Genomic DNA, 14,712 nt, shown 5'->3' with positions numbered 1-14,712 from the left:
TTGTTTGCATTCTAACCTTCTCCTTACTGCTCTGTACTATTTTGTTCCCTCCCCCCAACCATTCTAGTTTAAAGGATCCTGAGTAGCCCTAGCAAATACCTCTGCCAGGATTCTGGTCCCCCTGGGATTTAAGTGTAACCCGTCCTTACTGCACAGGTCACATCTCCCCCAAAAAAGGTCCCAGTTATCCAGAAACTTAAAACCCTGCCCCTTAGTCCACCCCTTCAGCCACGTGTTAATCCTCCACCTCATTCTATTTCTATTCACACTGTCACGTGGCACAGGAAGTAATCCAGAGATTACCCCCTTTGCGGTCCTTCTTTTTAACTCCCTACCTAACTGCCTGTACTCACTTTTTAGGACCTCCTCTCTATTTCTCCCTATGTCATTGGTACCTACATGTACCACGACCTCTGGCTCCTGTCCCTCTCACTTTAGGATATCCGGGACACGAGCAGCAACATCTCGGACCCTGGCACCAGGGAGGTAAACCACCATCCGGTTCTCCTTGCTGCGTCCGCAGAATCCCCTATCCGTCCTCTTAACTATGGAGTCTCCTACCACAATTGCCCTTCTCTTCCTTTCCCTCCCTTTCTGAGCTACAGGAGCCGACCTCGTGCCAGAGGCACAGCCACTGTCGCTCCCCCCAACCTTGATGTCCCCCTCAACAGTGCTCAAAGAGGCGTACTTATTGTTGAGGGTTACATTCACAGGGCTTCTCTCTGGCACCTTACGTTCTTTTGTCCCTCTCCTAACAGTTACCCACCTTTCATCCTCCCGTGGCCCTGGCGTGACCACCTGGCTGTAACTCCTGTCTATGACTACCTCTGTTTCCCTAACCAGCCTGAGGTCATCGAGCTGCAGCTCTAGTTCCCTAACACGGTCCCTGACAATCTGCAGCTCGACACTCCTAGTGCAGATATGGACATCCGGGAGTCTGGAAGACTCCAGGACCTCCCACATCTGGCACTCCCGACAACACACAGCCTTAACACTCATCCCTTACCCCAATGAGGTAGTAATAAAGACTATCTTAGCTTTCTCTCCGCCTGCTTTCGCCGAAGCCTGATGAGCCAAAGCCTGGAAGTCCCACTCCTTCACTGGGCCACTCACTCGCTGGGCCGCTCGCTGTCCCTCTTATTTATTGGCCTTTTACCAATTAACCCTACACACTCTCCTGTACGCTTGCTCGACCAATGGCCGCCTCCGACGCCGACTCCTCCCCGCAGACCCTGGTAAGAGACTTTTTAAAAAGTTTTCTTACCTGCCCCGGACTCTTTTCTTTTCTGTCTTTCTACAGATCTGCTCCTCCAATTCTCACTGACTATTGAGTGATCTATATTGTGTATGAATGTACAGAGTGTAAGGAATAAAATGGATGAGCTTGAGGCACAAATGGCAATGGGAGGTTATGATATTGTCGGAGTAATGGACACATGGCTGCGGGAAGGGCAGGATTGGGAAATAAATGTTCCAGGGTACACGTCCTATAGAAAAGACAGAAAGTTAGGAAGAGGAGGTGGGGTAGCTCTGTTGGTAAGAAATGAAATTCAGGCATTTAAAAGGAAAGACATTGAAACAGGTGGGGTAGAGTCTGTTTGGATAGAATTAAGAAATTGTAAAGGCATGAGGACCATAATGGGGGTCATTTACAGGCCTCCGAAAAGTAGCTTAGATATCAGTCGAAGTATAAATCAGGAATTAAGAGTGGCATGTCAAAGTGGTAGCAATACAATAGTTATGGGGGACTTTAACATGAAGTTGGACTGGGATAATCAGACGGGGGCAGGAGCACAAGAGACTGAGTTTATTGAATGTCTACGAGATACTTTCTTGGAGCAGCTAGTGGAGGAACCTACCAGGAGGAAGTCAATTCTGGACTTGGTGCTGTGCAGTGACGCAGAGTTAATAAGTGACCTCGATGTAGGGGAGCCATTAGGGAATAGTGACCATGGTATGGTTGCTTTTGAGCTGCAATTAGAAAGGGAAAAAGAAAGGAAGTCGGAAGCATCTGTACTGCAGTTAAATAAAGGGGATTATGCAGCTATGAGGGAGGAGCTAGCCAAAATAAAATGGAAAGATACACTAGCTGGGAGGACAACTGGGGAAAAATGGCAGGTATTTTTGGACATTTTTCACAGGTTTCAGGACAAATTTATTCCAAAGTGGAGGAAAGGCTCTAGGAGATGCAAATGGCAGCCGTGGCTAACTAATGAAATCAAGTATAATATCAAATCCAAAGGGAGTAACTGTAGGATAGCGAAGCGGAGTGGGAAGTTAGAGGATTGGGAAACCTTCAAAGAGCATCAGAGGGTAACTAAGAAAGCCATAAGAGAGGGGACAATGAAGTACGAGAGGAAATTAGCAAATAATATAATGGAGGATAGCAAAAGCTTTTTTAAATATGTGAAGAGGAAGAAATTGGTTCGGTCCAAAATTGGTCCATTAAGAATGGAAAAGGGTGAAATTATTACCGGAAACAAGGAGATGGCTGAGGAATTTAACAAATACTTTGCAACTGTCTTCACCAAGGAGGATATAGGTTATGTCAGTTAGGGGGTAGTGGTCATGCGGTGTCAAGAGACTTGGGGAACTTTCCTGGGGAAGTAGGGGATCTAATGGATATCCGGATCCAGAAACAGGAGGTTGTGAGTAAATTGTTGGGACTGAGGGCTGATAAATCCCCAGGGCCTGATGGGCTGCATCCCAGGGTGCTTAAAGAAGTTGCTATGGAAATTGTGGAAGCACTGGTCAACATTTTCCAAAGTTCCATAGATTCGGGGGAGGTCCCTGAGGATTGGAGAGTGGCTGATGTGGTGCCGATTTTTAAGAAGGGAGGGAGGGAGAAAACGGGAAATTATAGACCGGTCAGCCTGACGTCGGTGGTGGGGAAGATATTGGAGTCTATCATAAAAGGAGTAATAGCAGAAAACTTAGGCAGAAATAATAGTATAAGGGCTAGTCAGCATGGATTCCTTAAGGGTAAGTCATGCTTGACTAACCTTCTGGAATTTTTCGAGGATGCGACAAAGAGGGTGGACTTGGGAGAGCCTGTGGATGTGTGTATTTGGACTTCCAGAAGGCCTTTGATAAGGTACCGCACGGGAGACTAGTGGGCAAGATCAGGGAGCATGGTATTGGAGGTAAGGTGCTGACATGGATAGGAAATTGGTTAAGAAATAGGAAACAAAGGGTTGGGGTAAGCGGGTCTTTTTCAGGATGGCAGGATGTGACGAGTGGAGTGCCGCAGGGATCGGTATTGGGTCCTCAGTTGTTTGTAATTTATATAAATTATTTGGATGAGGGGATTATAAATAATTTGAGCAAATTTGCAGATGACACGAAACTGGGTGGCGGTGTGGGGTGTGAGGAGGATGTCAGGAAAATGCAGAGGGACTTGGACTGGTTGGGGGAGTGGGCTGCTGAATGGAAGATGACGTTCAATGTAAGCAAATGTGAGGTTATCCATTTTGGGGGCAATAATAGGAAAGCTGAGTATTATTTAAATGGAGACAAGCTAGGGAGTGGGGAGGAGCAAATGGATGTGGGAGTACTTGTTCACCGGTCACTGAATACTAGCATGCAGGTTCAGAAAGCTGTGAAGAAGGCTAATAGCATGTTGGCTTTCATAAAGAGGGGATTGGAGTATAGGAACAGAGACGCCCTACTGCAGTTGTACAGGGCCCTGGTGAGACCCCACCTGGAGAATTGTGTCCAGTTCTGGTCTCCAATTTTGAGGAAGGACATACTAGCTATAGAGGGTGTGCAGCGCAGATTTACAAGATTAGTTCCAGGGATGGCGGGGTTGACATATGCTGAAAGGCTAGAAAAACTGGACTTGTATCCGATGGAGTTTAGAAGGATGAGGGGGGACATGATTGAGGTATACAAAATCATCAGGGGGATAGACAAGGTGAAGTCGGATTACTTGTTCCCAATGGTGTGGGAGACGAGGACTAGAGGGCATAGTTTAAGAATACAGGGTAGGCCCTTTAGGACGGAGATGAGAAAACATTTTTTTACCCAGTGAAGTGTGAATCTGTGGAATGCTCTGCCACAGAGGGTGGTAGAGGCAGATTCGCTGATTATGTTCAAATGAGAGTTAGATAAGACTCTAGTGGGCAAAGGAGTTAAGGGTTATGGAGATAAGGCTGGAAAGGGGTACTGATGGTAGTGATCAGCCATGATCTGTAAAATGGTGGTGCTGGCTCGATGGGCTGAAGGGCCTACTCCAGCTCCTATTGTCTATTGTCTATTGTCTATTGTCTACTGTAATACAACCCCATGAGTGTGGTCAAACCTTTTTCCCATTCATCATTTCCCAGATGAGCCCTCTGGTCTGTTCTGCCTGAGCACAGCTGTGATATTTTCCCTGATGAACAATGCCACTCCTCCCCCATCACATTCTATCTCATCTAAATCAACAGAAGCCTGGAACATTGAGCTGCCAGTCCTGTCCCTCCTGCAACCAAGTATCACCAATAGCCACAATATTGTAATTCCACATGCCAATCCAAGCTCTAAGCTCATCTGCCTTTCCTACAATACTCTTTGTGTTAAAATAGATGCAACTGACAACATTTTCACTGCATACAACCAGTTGACTTCAAATGGTGCATGCAATTTTCACATCATATTTTCCCCCACTCTGCTCCTCTATCTGCTCTGGCACTCTGGTTCCTTTCCCTCTACAAATCTAGTTTAAACCCACTTGAACAGCATCTCCAAACCATCCCGCAAGGATAGTAGTCCCCTTCCAGTTCCATCAGAACAGGACCCAACTTCCCTGGAAGAGAACCCAATGATCCAGAAACCTGAAGCCCTCCCTCCTGCACCAGGTCTTTAGTCATGCATTAAGCTGTTGTATCCTTCTATTTCTAACCTCACTAGCATGTGGCACAGGTAGAATTCCAGAGATCACTACTCTGGAGCTCCTTGTCTTCCAACCTAACTCTCTGAACTCTCCTTGTAGGTCCTGCTCACCTTTCCTACCCATGTCATTGGTCCCTGCATGGACCACAACATCTGGCTTCTCACCCTCCCTCCTGACAATGCAGTGAACTCAATCTGAGATATCTCAGAACCTGGCATCAGGGAGGCAATGTATCATCTGAGATATGCGATCTCTTCCACAGAACCTCCTACTATAGAATTCTCCTATCACTATAGCTCACCTCATCTCCTTCCTTCCCTTCTTAGCCACAAGGCCAGACTCTGTGCCAGAGACCTGATCTCCGTGGCTTGTCCCTGGTAGATTCCCAATATCCCTCAAAAGCCAAGGTTCCCTTTGCCTTCTAGCCTTTCCTTTGATCCTGATAGGAACATACAAACTCTGTACTCTCAAAATTTCATCTTTGAAAGTCCTGCACTTACCTCGCACATCCTTGCCCCATCACCCTCTGTGTGAAGAAGGTTAAATAATTTCATGTGTGCCACATTCTAAATGTAGTATTACATGACAATAATGGAGACTTTATCTTTTTCCCTTTATCAGTTCCTTTGGCAACATATTCGATATACCCATCACCCTCTGTGTGAAGAAGGCGCCTTTCAAATCCATTTCTCCTCTCACATTAAATCCATGTCCTCCAGTTTTAGATTTTTCTAGCTTGAGAAAAAAAGCACCATGACTATTTATGTTATCTATGTCTGTCATAGTTTTATGAACTTCTATAATTCCACCCCCACCCCCCGCCCCCCACCTTAGCCTCTAATCCTCCAGGGAGAAAAGTCCGAGCCTAACCAGTTTCTCCTTATAATTCAAGTCCCCTAGTCCTGCCAATATTTTTGTGAATATTTTCTGCAGCTTTTCCACCTCAACGGTATCTTAACTAAATCAGGGTGACCAAAACTGCACACATTACTTCAAGTACAGTCTCACTAATGTCCTGTACAGTTATAATATTATATCCATGTCCTATACTCAATGCCCTGACTCCATGAAGGCAAGTGTGCTAAATGCTTTCTTCACCACCGTATTGACTTGTGCTGCAACTTTCATGGAACAATGTACCCTCAAGTTTCTTTGTCTACAATGCTCCCCTGAGCCTTTCCATTTACTATGAAAAATCCTGCCCTGGTTAAAAAGTTTCCTATAAAATTAGATTAAAATATTCAGTTCCTCTTGCTCATTGGCTGTCGTTCTGTGAGTGGCACTCTTACTTTTGAGACAGGATGCTCTGGTTCAAGTCCCATGTCATGTTCAGCACAAGGCAAAATTAATGTACGTGTATCCTTTAACTGTGGCCAGCCATCCTCCTCATGACATGTTAGTCAATTCAACTGCAGTATTTCAGTGAAAAGCTGGAGAGTTTTCCCCTGATATCTTGGCCAATATTCTTTTACTTTAATGAAATAATAAAATTCAATTTTTCACTCATTATCACATTGTGGGTGTTTGTTAGAATTAGTGTTCTATCAATCACAACTTTCTGAAAGTGTTTCACCAGCTGCACTATGCTTTGATGAGTCTTGAAGCTGTGAAAGAAGTAATGGAAATGTTGGTAATGAAATGATATTCAACAAGAGCACAAATGGTAACAAAATGTAATCAGTAAGAGCTGGTAAATTTAAAAAAAAAATTACACAGCAGCAAAACTAGATATGGTGAAGGTCAGACAAGGAGGAGACTGTTTATAATAAGAAAATGATCATGAGTAATATCATGCATATTGTACACATGCCCAAAATTCTTGCTGCAGCTGAGCAGGTACTCGTAGGATAAGAGAAATACAAACCTCATTAAATGATATGGGAAACTTCTCATCTTTAAATGAATCAGCCAACGCCAAGCTTAAGTGGGGTACAAGACATTTGGAGAAAGATTTATGAAATTCAACGGGAAAACCATCTAGTCCTGGAGATTTACCAGACTGTAGTGAAGAAATAGCCACACCTATATCCTCCTCCAAAATAGGTTTCTCCAGGCTTGCACGTCTGTCTTGAGAAAGCTCAGGTAAATTCAACTGATCTAGGAATTCAGACATTGAAGAATAATCATTATTAAATTCAGAGGTATAAAGGTAGGAGTAAAATTCTCTAGAAGTCTCATTTATTTTGAAATTATCTGTTGTGATTTTACCATCTTTCAATTGAACAGGTACTTGCAAAGAAAATCTATTAACTAAAGGAGACAATAAATGCATAAGAAAGATAATATATACTTGCAGTAATCCTTGAGTAAAAAAGTGACTTGCAATACTGCAGGCAGTCCATGAATAGTGAACCAGGTGCGTTCAAGAGCCTGATAGCTGTGGGAAAGAAACTATTCTTGAACATAAATGTGCCAATTTTTTCAGGCTTCTGAACCTTCTGCCTGAAGGCGTCAATGAGAAGAGGTTGTGACCAGGGTCCTTTATAATGATGATATTTTAATATCCCCATGAACATCTGAAAGTCATGCACTTTAAAATTGTGTGAAACTCTAAGAAGTAGATTCACATTTAGCCCCTTAACACAATTTCATCTGCAGAATTATCAGTGTGACCGTCTAATATCATGGGCTTTTCGGGGGATACTTCGGAGTCCATGGGTTGCCAAAATATTTCCGACAACCATGTCCTGCCTATTTGATCAGCACACAGTGGAGATATTCAACTATCAGGTTTTTAACACAACAGCAAACAGGCAGATGCAGGCTTTAATAAGAACCGTCTTTTTAATTATCCCAGGAACATCCTGAAGTCTGTTAGGTCTGCTTTGTTCATGAATGAGTGAGACAAACACCAGGCTGAGTCGAAATCAGGGTTCTTTGTTCTTTATTACCGGATTGTAACACTTGCGACCAACCATGTTAGTCGGAGAATGCATTCTGCCGTTATCAGCAAAATGGTGATTTTTTATACCCTTGGATATGTGCTTAGAACATCATCATATCATTACTTGTCCAATGACTAAAACTGTTGCTATCCTTTCCCTGCTAGCTTCCTGCCTCTCAATCCATCAATGTCTCTCTTATCTTGTAAGTACAAGGATGCATTCACATCTTGTTACTGCCCCGTACATTCCCATCTCATGATGTTTTACCTAACAGGAGTACAAGGACACCTCCCCTTCTTGTTACAGCCTTATACAGGGTAACTCCCTACACATTCCCATCTCATGATGTTTTACCTTACAAGTCATACATTCAAAGTAGGAGTAGCTTCACATTTTGTTATTTTAACACAGAAACTTTATCTGGAGAATAATCAACGTGTGACCATCACAGATGGGCTTATCAGGGGACATCTTGGAGTCGAGATAGTCTGAGATACTTCTAGTAATGTTACAGTCTGACCCGAGCGCTCTGCCTCTAAAATCAGTCCACAGTGATAAGATTCAGCAGTTCAAAGATCACTGAAAACAAGAATTTCACATTTATATTTCATTCTTTTTGTAGTGAAACCATAATGAGAATAAAGCTTAAGTCATAAATGAGGAAGCGTAAGAGAGGGAGATAGATCCAGGGGAGCAGTGCTGCCAGAGCTCACTGGAGCGTCGCTCCAGCACCTCATCGGGCTGCTTCGGGGCTGCTCCAGCACCTCATGGGCCCCCTCGAGGTGGTGGCGGCATTAGTGTATAAGACAAACCCCCCCTACCCCCACACTGGCAGTGCATTAGAAGTTAACAAGCTCATCGTGGGTGCATAAGGGTCAAGACCCGTCAACTCCTCATTCACCCACAATGAGCTTTTCAACTTCATCCACTTTGTGGACAACCTTCCACCCTTAACTCAAACTCACCTGGTCCATCTCCTATAATATTCTTCCCTTCCTGGATATCTCTGTCGCTATCTCGGAGACAAGCTTTCCACCGACAAATACTACAAACCTCCATCTCATGCAACTACCTGCACTACACCTCTTCACACCCTGTCCCCTGCAAGGATTCCATCCCTTTCTCTCAATTTTTCCATCTCCGCTGCATCTGTTCCCAACATGAGGTCTTCCAGTCCAGATCTTCCGATCTCACCCACATCTCCCCCATCTCATGCCCCTCTGCCCCCAGACACAACAAACATAGAATCCTCCTCATCCTCACCTACCACTCCACCAGCCTCCGCATCCAACACATCATCCACTGGAATTTCCACCACTTACTATAGGATCCCACCCCCAGACACATTTTTCCATCTTCTCCCATCTCGGCCTTCCGCAGGGGCCGCTCCCTCTCCAATTCTCTCATGCACTCATCCCTCCTCATTCATTACACCCCGGCACTGTCCCCTGTGCCCGCAGGAGGTACAACTCTTGTGCTCACACCTCCTCCCTCGCCACGGCCTGGGGCCCAAAACAGGTCTTTCATGTGAAGCAACACTTCACTTGTACATCTAGAGGACTTATTTACAGCATCCGGTGCACCCTTTGTGGACTTCTCTACATTGGAGAGACTGGTTGCAGACTGAGAGATTGCTTCGCTCAGCCCTACCACTCATTTCGCAACCACTGTGACCTCCCAGTGGCCAACCATTTCAATTCCGAGTCACACTCCCATGCTCACATATCTGTCCATGGCCTTATGCTCTATCCCACTCAGATCACATGCAAATTGGAGGAACAGCACCTTATTTTCTGTCTGGGCACTCTCCAGACAGATGGCATGAACATTACTGCTTTCCACTAAGCCTGCTCGCCTTTCTTTCCCCTCCCCCTTTTCCTGTCTTTCCAGCTCCTCCATCCATCCAGTCATCCCCCCTCCCCCTCATTACTGCTGTCCCCTCCCTGCTTTCTCCACCTATCATTTCCCGCCTTGGCCACCCCCCACTCCCATGCTTTTATTCGGAAGCCTCCTGGCATTTTCTCATACTTTGATGAAGAGCTCCAAGCTCGAAACGACAGTTCTGTATCTTCACCTTTGCTACATAAAGGACACTGTGTGACCTGCTGAGGTTCTCCAGTAGCTGTGTGTTTTTTCACCCAGTGGCACAAAGACAGCATCATCTCCTCTGCCATCAGGTTTCTGAATGAACAATGATCTGCAGACACTACCTCACTTTCTTTTCTTTTTGCACTAATTTACATAATTTAAAAATGGGATTTATAGCAATATTTGCACTGGTGATGTTGCCGCAGAACAACAAATTTCGTAACATGTTCATGACGATAAATACTTCTGATTCTGATCTGATCAATCAGGCGCTCCTCTATGGGCTGTAATTGAAATGTTCGGGCCAAATTGACTGGAGGTTGAGAGTATTGAGTTCAAAATCTTTTCTCTGGTAACTGTCACTATCAGTCAAGTATTTTATCCTAGAGAATTTTACTTATCCAAAGGGAAAAATAACCCGTCTTTATTCATGCGTTAAAATACCCCATGGCACTTTACAAGAGTTTTATCACAGACTGGAAGAATGTGATTATTCTGGATAGGTTACAGAGGAGATTCAAGTCATTCTAGATTATTATTATTGTACAATTGAAACAGCTTCCTTCCGTCCTCAGTGTAAAAACATGCAAACACATATATGGACATAGCACTCATTTTTACAAGGGATTTATATGCAGTACATATACTGCATACAAATAAATAAATATTGTTAAATGAATAGTAGAGTCTTGGAGTGATTGTACGAGCAGTTCATCAGTCATTCGTCATTCTCACTGCCTGTGGGAAGAGGCTGTTTCTCAGCCTGTTGGCGCAAGCACTGCTGGAGCCGCTGTAACAGCAGCACTGCCGCAGACCCACAGAGGGGGAGGAGTGGAGATACAGCGCTGCCGTGGGGTCCAACCGCCCAGTCAACTGCTGTCAACTCCGCACAGGCTCCGAGCGGCCTGTTAAAGGAGCCGACGGTAATTTTATTTAAAACCCCGCGACCGCAGAGGTCTGCACCCAAGATGGCAGCGCCTCTGATCACCAGCAGTAACGAGGGGTAGCAGGCTCCAGGGGAGCGGAGGATTTGGTGCAGCGCATCAGAAAATGGGGAGATCACCCCTCCTGTCTGTGAAGGAGAAGCAGAGGAGATGACCCATGGGCTGGTGACCACATCAGTGGACCCGTGAAGGGGTCTATGGGGCTGAAAGACCCCTGCAGGCACTGGATCCTGGCAACGAGGCGAGGAACCCAGTGCTGGAAGCTGCTGTTGAGGGACTGGCAGTGGTTTGTGGACTACTGGAGACTGGCTTAAAACTGGCTGAAGGGGTACCAGGTATCGGAATCGGGATGAGTTGGGCTTGGGTCGGCAATGGCTTGGACTGGACACTGTGGCTGTGGAGGCTGCAGAAGTGCTGGAGGTGAATCTACGTACATTCGGTGACTCTGGGAGAACTCTCTTTTCCTTCTCTTTCTCTGACTGTAAGAGGCACTTCAGGCAATTTCTGGCGAATCTATCTACCTTGCAGCAGGCAAAAGCAATTTTGCGTAATAAGGTACTGCTTTATTAGATGACAATAAATTGGATCTTGAATCTTGGTTCTGGCTCTGAAACCTCTGTATCCCTGTCCTGATGGGAGTAGCTGAACGATGCCTTGTGCGGGGTGCTTGGGGTCCTTAATGATTTTGCGTTCCCTCTTCGGTCAATGATCCCGGTAAATCACATCGATAGTGGGGGAATGAAGACCTCCCAACCCCCATAATCCTTTCTGTTGCTTTTATGGTCCTGTGGATTGACCTCCAATCCGATGCCCTGCAGCAACCATGCCACACGGGAATGCAGCCGGCCAGGGTGCTCTCGATGGAGCTCTTGTAGAAAGTTGGCAGGATGGTGGCCAGTAGCCTTGCCCGCTTCAGTCTTCTCAGGAAGTGCAGTCACTGATGCGCCTTCCTGGGAAGTGAAGAGTTGCTGTGTGACCCAGTCAGGTCACTACTTAATTTCTTAAATTCCAAGGAATTTGGTGCTCTCTACTCTCTTCACGACCAATCTATTAAGGTGCAGTGGAGAGTGATTGTCTCTAGTTCTCCTGAAGTCCACAATCATCTACATTGAACATGTTTATTGTTCTTGCACCATAACACAAGATTTTACTCCGAGATGTTGCTTGCATTGGAGTGTTTTCATTATGGAGAGAGATTGGATAGGCTGGGCTGTTCACCCTGAAGCCAATGAGGCTGAGGGGGTCACCTGACAGAAGTGTTTAAGATTATGAGACTCATTGAGTTTGACATGAGCAGGCCGAGGTGCTTCATTTTGGGAGGTCAATTGGAAAGGAAACGTGTTCGGTGAAGGGCAGGACCCTTAACAGTAGAGAGGGATATAGGGATCGAGGCCCATAGCTCCCTTAAAGTGGCCACACAAGTAGGTAGGGTGGTGGAGAAGGTGTATGGCATGCTTGTTTTCACTGGTCAAGCATTGAATAAAAACAGCAAAGAAAATTGCATAAAACTTTGGTCAGTTTGCACTTCAGTTGCATGCGATCGTCATTGCTGCCATTACAGGAAGGATGTCGAAGCTTTGGAAAGGATATAGAAGAAATTTACCTGGAAGCTGTCTGGATTTGAGAGTGTGATCAGTATGACCTATAAGAAGATGTTTGACAACTTTGGGTTGATTTTCTGGACAGTCAGAGCCTGAGTTGAGATCTGTCAGGTTCACATATTATGAGAGACACTCTGAATCTTACACCCAGGGTAAAAATATCAAATAGACTATGTCGGAGTTTTCTAGTCTGCCCCCCACTGTCAAGGTAATTCTGTATCCAACTGGCTAACTCACCCTGGATGCCATCTGACCTGACCTTCCAGATCAGCCTTCCATTCTATGTGGTGAAAGGCATTTGTATAGCTGTATGGACAGGCCAGTCCAAACCTACTTGACCTTCCCTGACCCCTCTCTTGGCTCCTCCCCTGATTTCCCAATAAAGGCTGGTGTGCCCAGACTTGCCCCCTCTTGCTCCTGTACCTGGAACCTGGCCAAGTAGTGTATCACTAATGCTCAGGTTTTTGCTAATTAAAGCCATTTAATCACTCCATCATGTCGACGTGATTATTGTGTGTACCACAACTGGACCTTGCAATAGACCATTCAAAAGTTCATATAGACAATATCTACTACCCTGGCCTTATCAATCCTCTTGGTTACCTCTTAAAAAAAAGTCAATCAAATTCACGATGTACGATTTCTCACTCACACAGCCATGCTGACTATTTCTAATCAGTCCTTGACTCTCCAAATGCTGATGGATCATGTCTCTTAGAATTCTCTCCAATAGCTTACCCACTAGCAATATTAGGCACACCAGTCTGTGGCTCCCAGGAATTTCCCTGCAGTGTCCAGGTTCAATGTGTCCCTGTACATAGACAACCTAACATTCTTTACGTTTTTTTTATTCTTTAAGGGCCCATATTCGCTCCCTTGTCATTCTTTTTCCTTTAATTTATTTGTAGAATATCTTTAAATTCCTTCATCCCCTCAACTCCTCGAAGAGTTCTCTCGGTCCCATCTGTCTATGCCTCTGCTTTGTCCCGACCCGAGCGTCATAAGCTTTGGTCATCCAGGGTTCCCTAATCTTGCCAAGCTTGTCCTTTGCTCCAACAGGGGAACAAGCTATTTCTGAACTTGCCCTAATTCTCTTCTAAAAGCCTCCCACTTTCCAAATGTACTTTTATCTTTTCCAAGTTCCTGCCTAATGCCATCAAAATTTGCCTTGTCTCCATTTAGGACTTTAACCAGTTGACCAAGCCTGACTTTTTTCATAACTATTTTAAGACTAATGGAATTCTGGTCATTTGTCCCAAACTGTTGGCATCTCTGCTGTATTTCCCAAGGAGATCTAATGAGTCGCCTTCTGCATATTGTTTGAGAATAATTTCCTGAACTCTTTTGTGTAGTCACGTCTCCAGAATGGAGGACCATCGCCTTCCCAAGATCGTGTTATATGGCGAGCTCTCCACTGGCCACCGTGACAGAGGTGCACCAAAGAAAAGGTACAAGGACTGCCTAAAGAAATCTCTTGGTGCCTGCCACATTGACCACCGCCAGTGGGCTGATAACGCCTCAAACCGTGCATCTTTGCGCCTCACAGTTTGGCGGGCAGCAACCTCCTTTGAAGAAGACCGCAGAGCCCACCTCACTGACAAAAGGCAAAGGAGGAAAAACCCAACACCCAACCCCAACCAATCAATTTTCCCCTGCAGCCGCTGCAACCGTGTCTGCCTGTCCCGCATCGGACTTGTCAGCCACAAACGAGCCTGCAGCTGACGTGGACTTTTACCCCCTCCATAAATCTTCATCCGCGAAGCCAAGCCAAAGAAGAATTTCCTGAACACATTTAATAAATTCCACCTTGTCCAAGCCCTTAGAGGACATCTGCACAAAGTGAAGAGGTGTTTGTTTTTTACACACAGAGTTGCAGGTGCCTGGAATGAATTACTAGAAGTGGTGGTGGAGGCTGAAATATTAAGAGCATTTAAGAGACTCTGAGACAGGCGCATGGATGAAAGAAAAATAGAGGGTTATGAGGTTGGGAGAGTTTCGTTTTTTTTAGGTCAGCACAACATCGTAGGCCAAAGGGCCCATCTGTGCTATAATGTTCTATGTTAGCATTGTGGGAATCCCAGTCATCAGCCCTGCTGACCCAGGTTCGAATCCAGCACTGTCTGTAAGGAGGTTTCATGCTGTGGAGATCATTTGTATTTTGTTGTATGGAGACCTTGTTTAAATGGGCCTTAAAGTAATTCTTTATTTTTTTCAAAATACAGAGGTGATTTGGCCTATTTAGTCTATACCAACAAATTCAGCAATTGTGGGAAGTTAAACACAAAAGCCTGCAGACACCACGGTTAAAGTAAAAGCACAAA

Source organism: Narcine bancroftii, chromosome 3 (genome assembly GCF_036971445.1).
Source record: "Narcine bancroftii isolate sNarBan1 chromosome 3, sNarBan1.hap1, whole genome shotgun sequence".
NCBI lineage: Eukaryota > Metazoa > Chordata > Chondrichthyes > Torpediniformes > Narcinidae > Narcine > Narcine bancroftii.
This window is presented reverse-complemented; position numbering follows the sequence as displayed.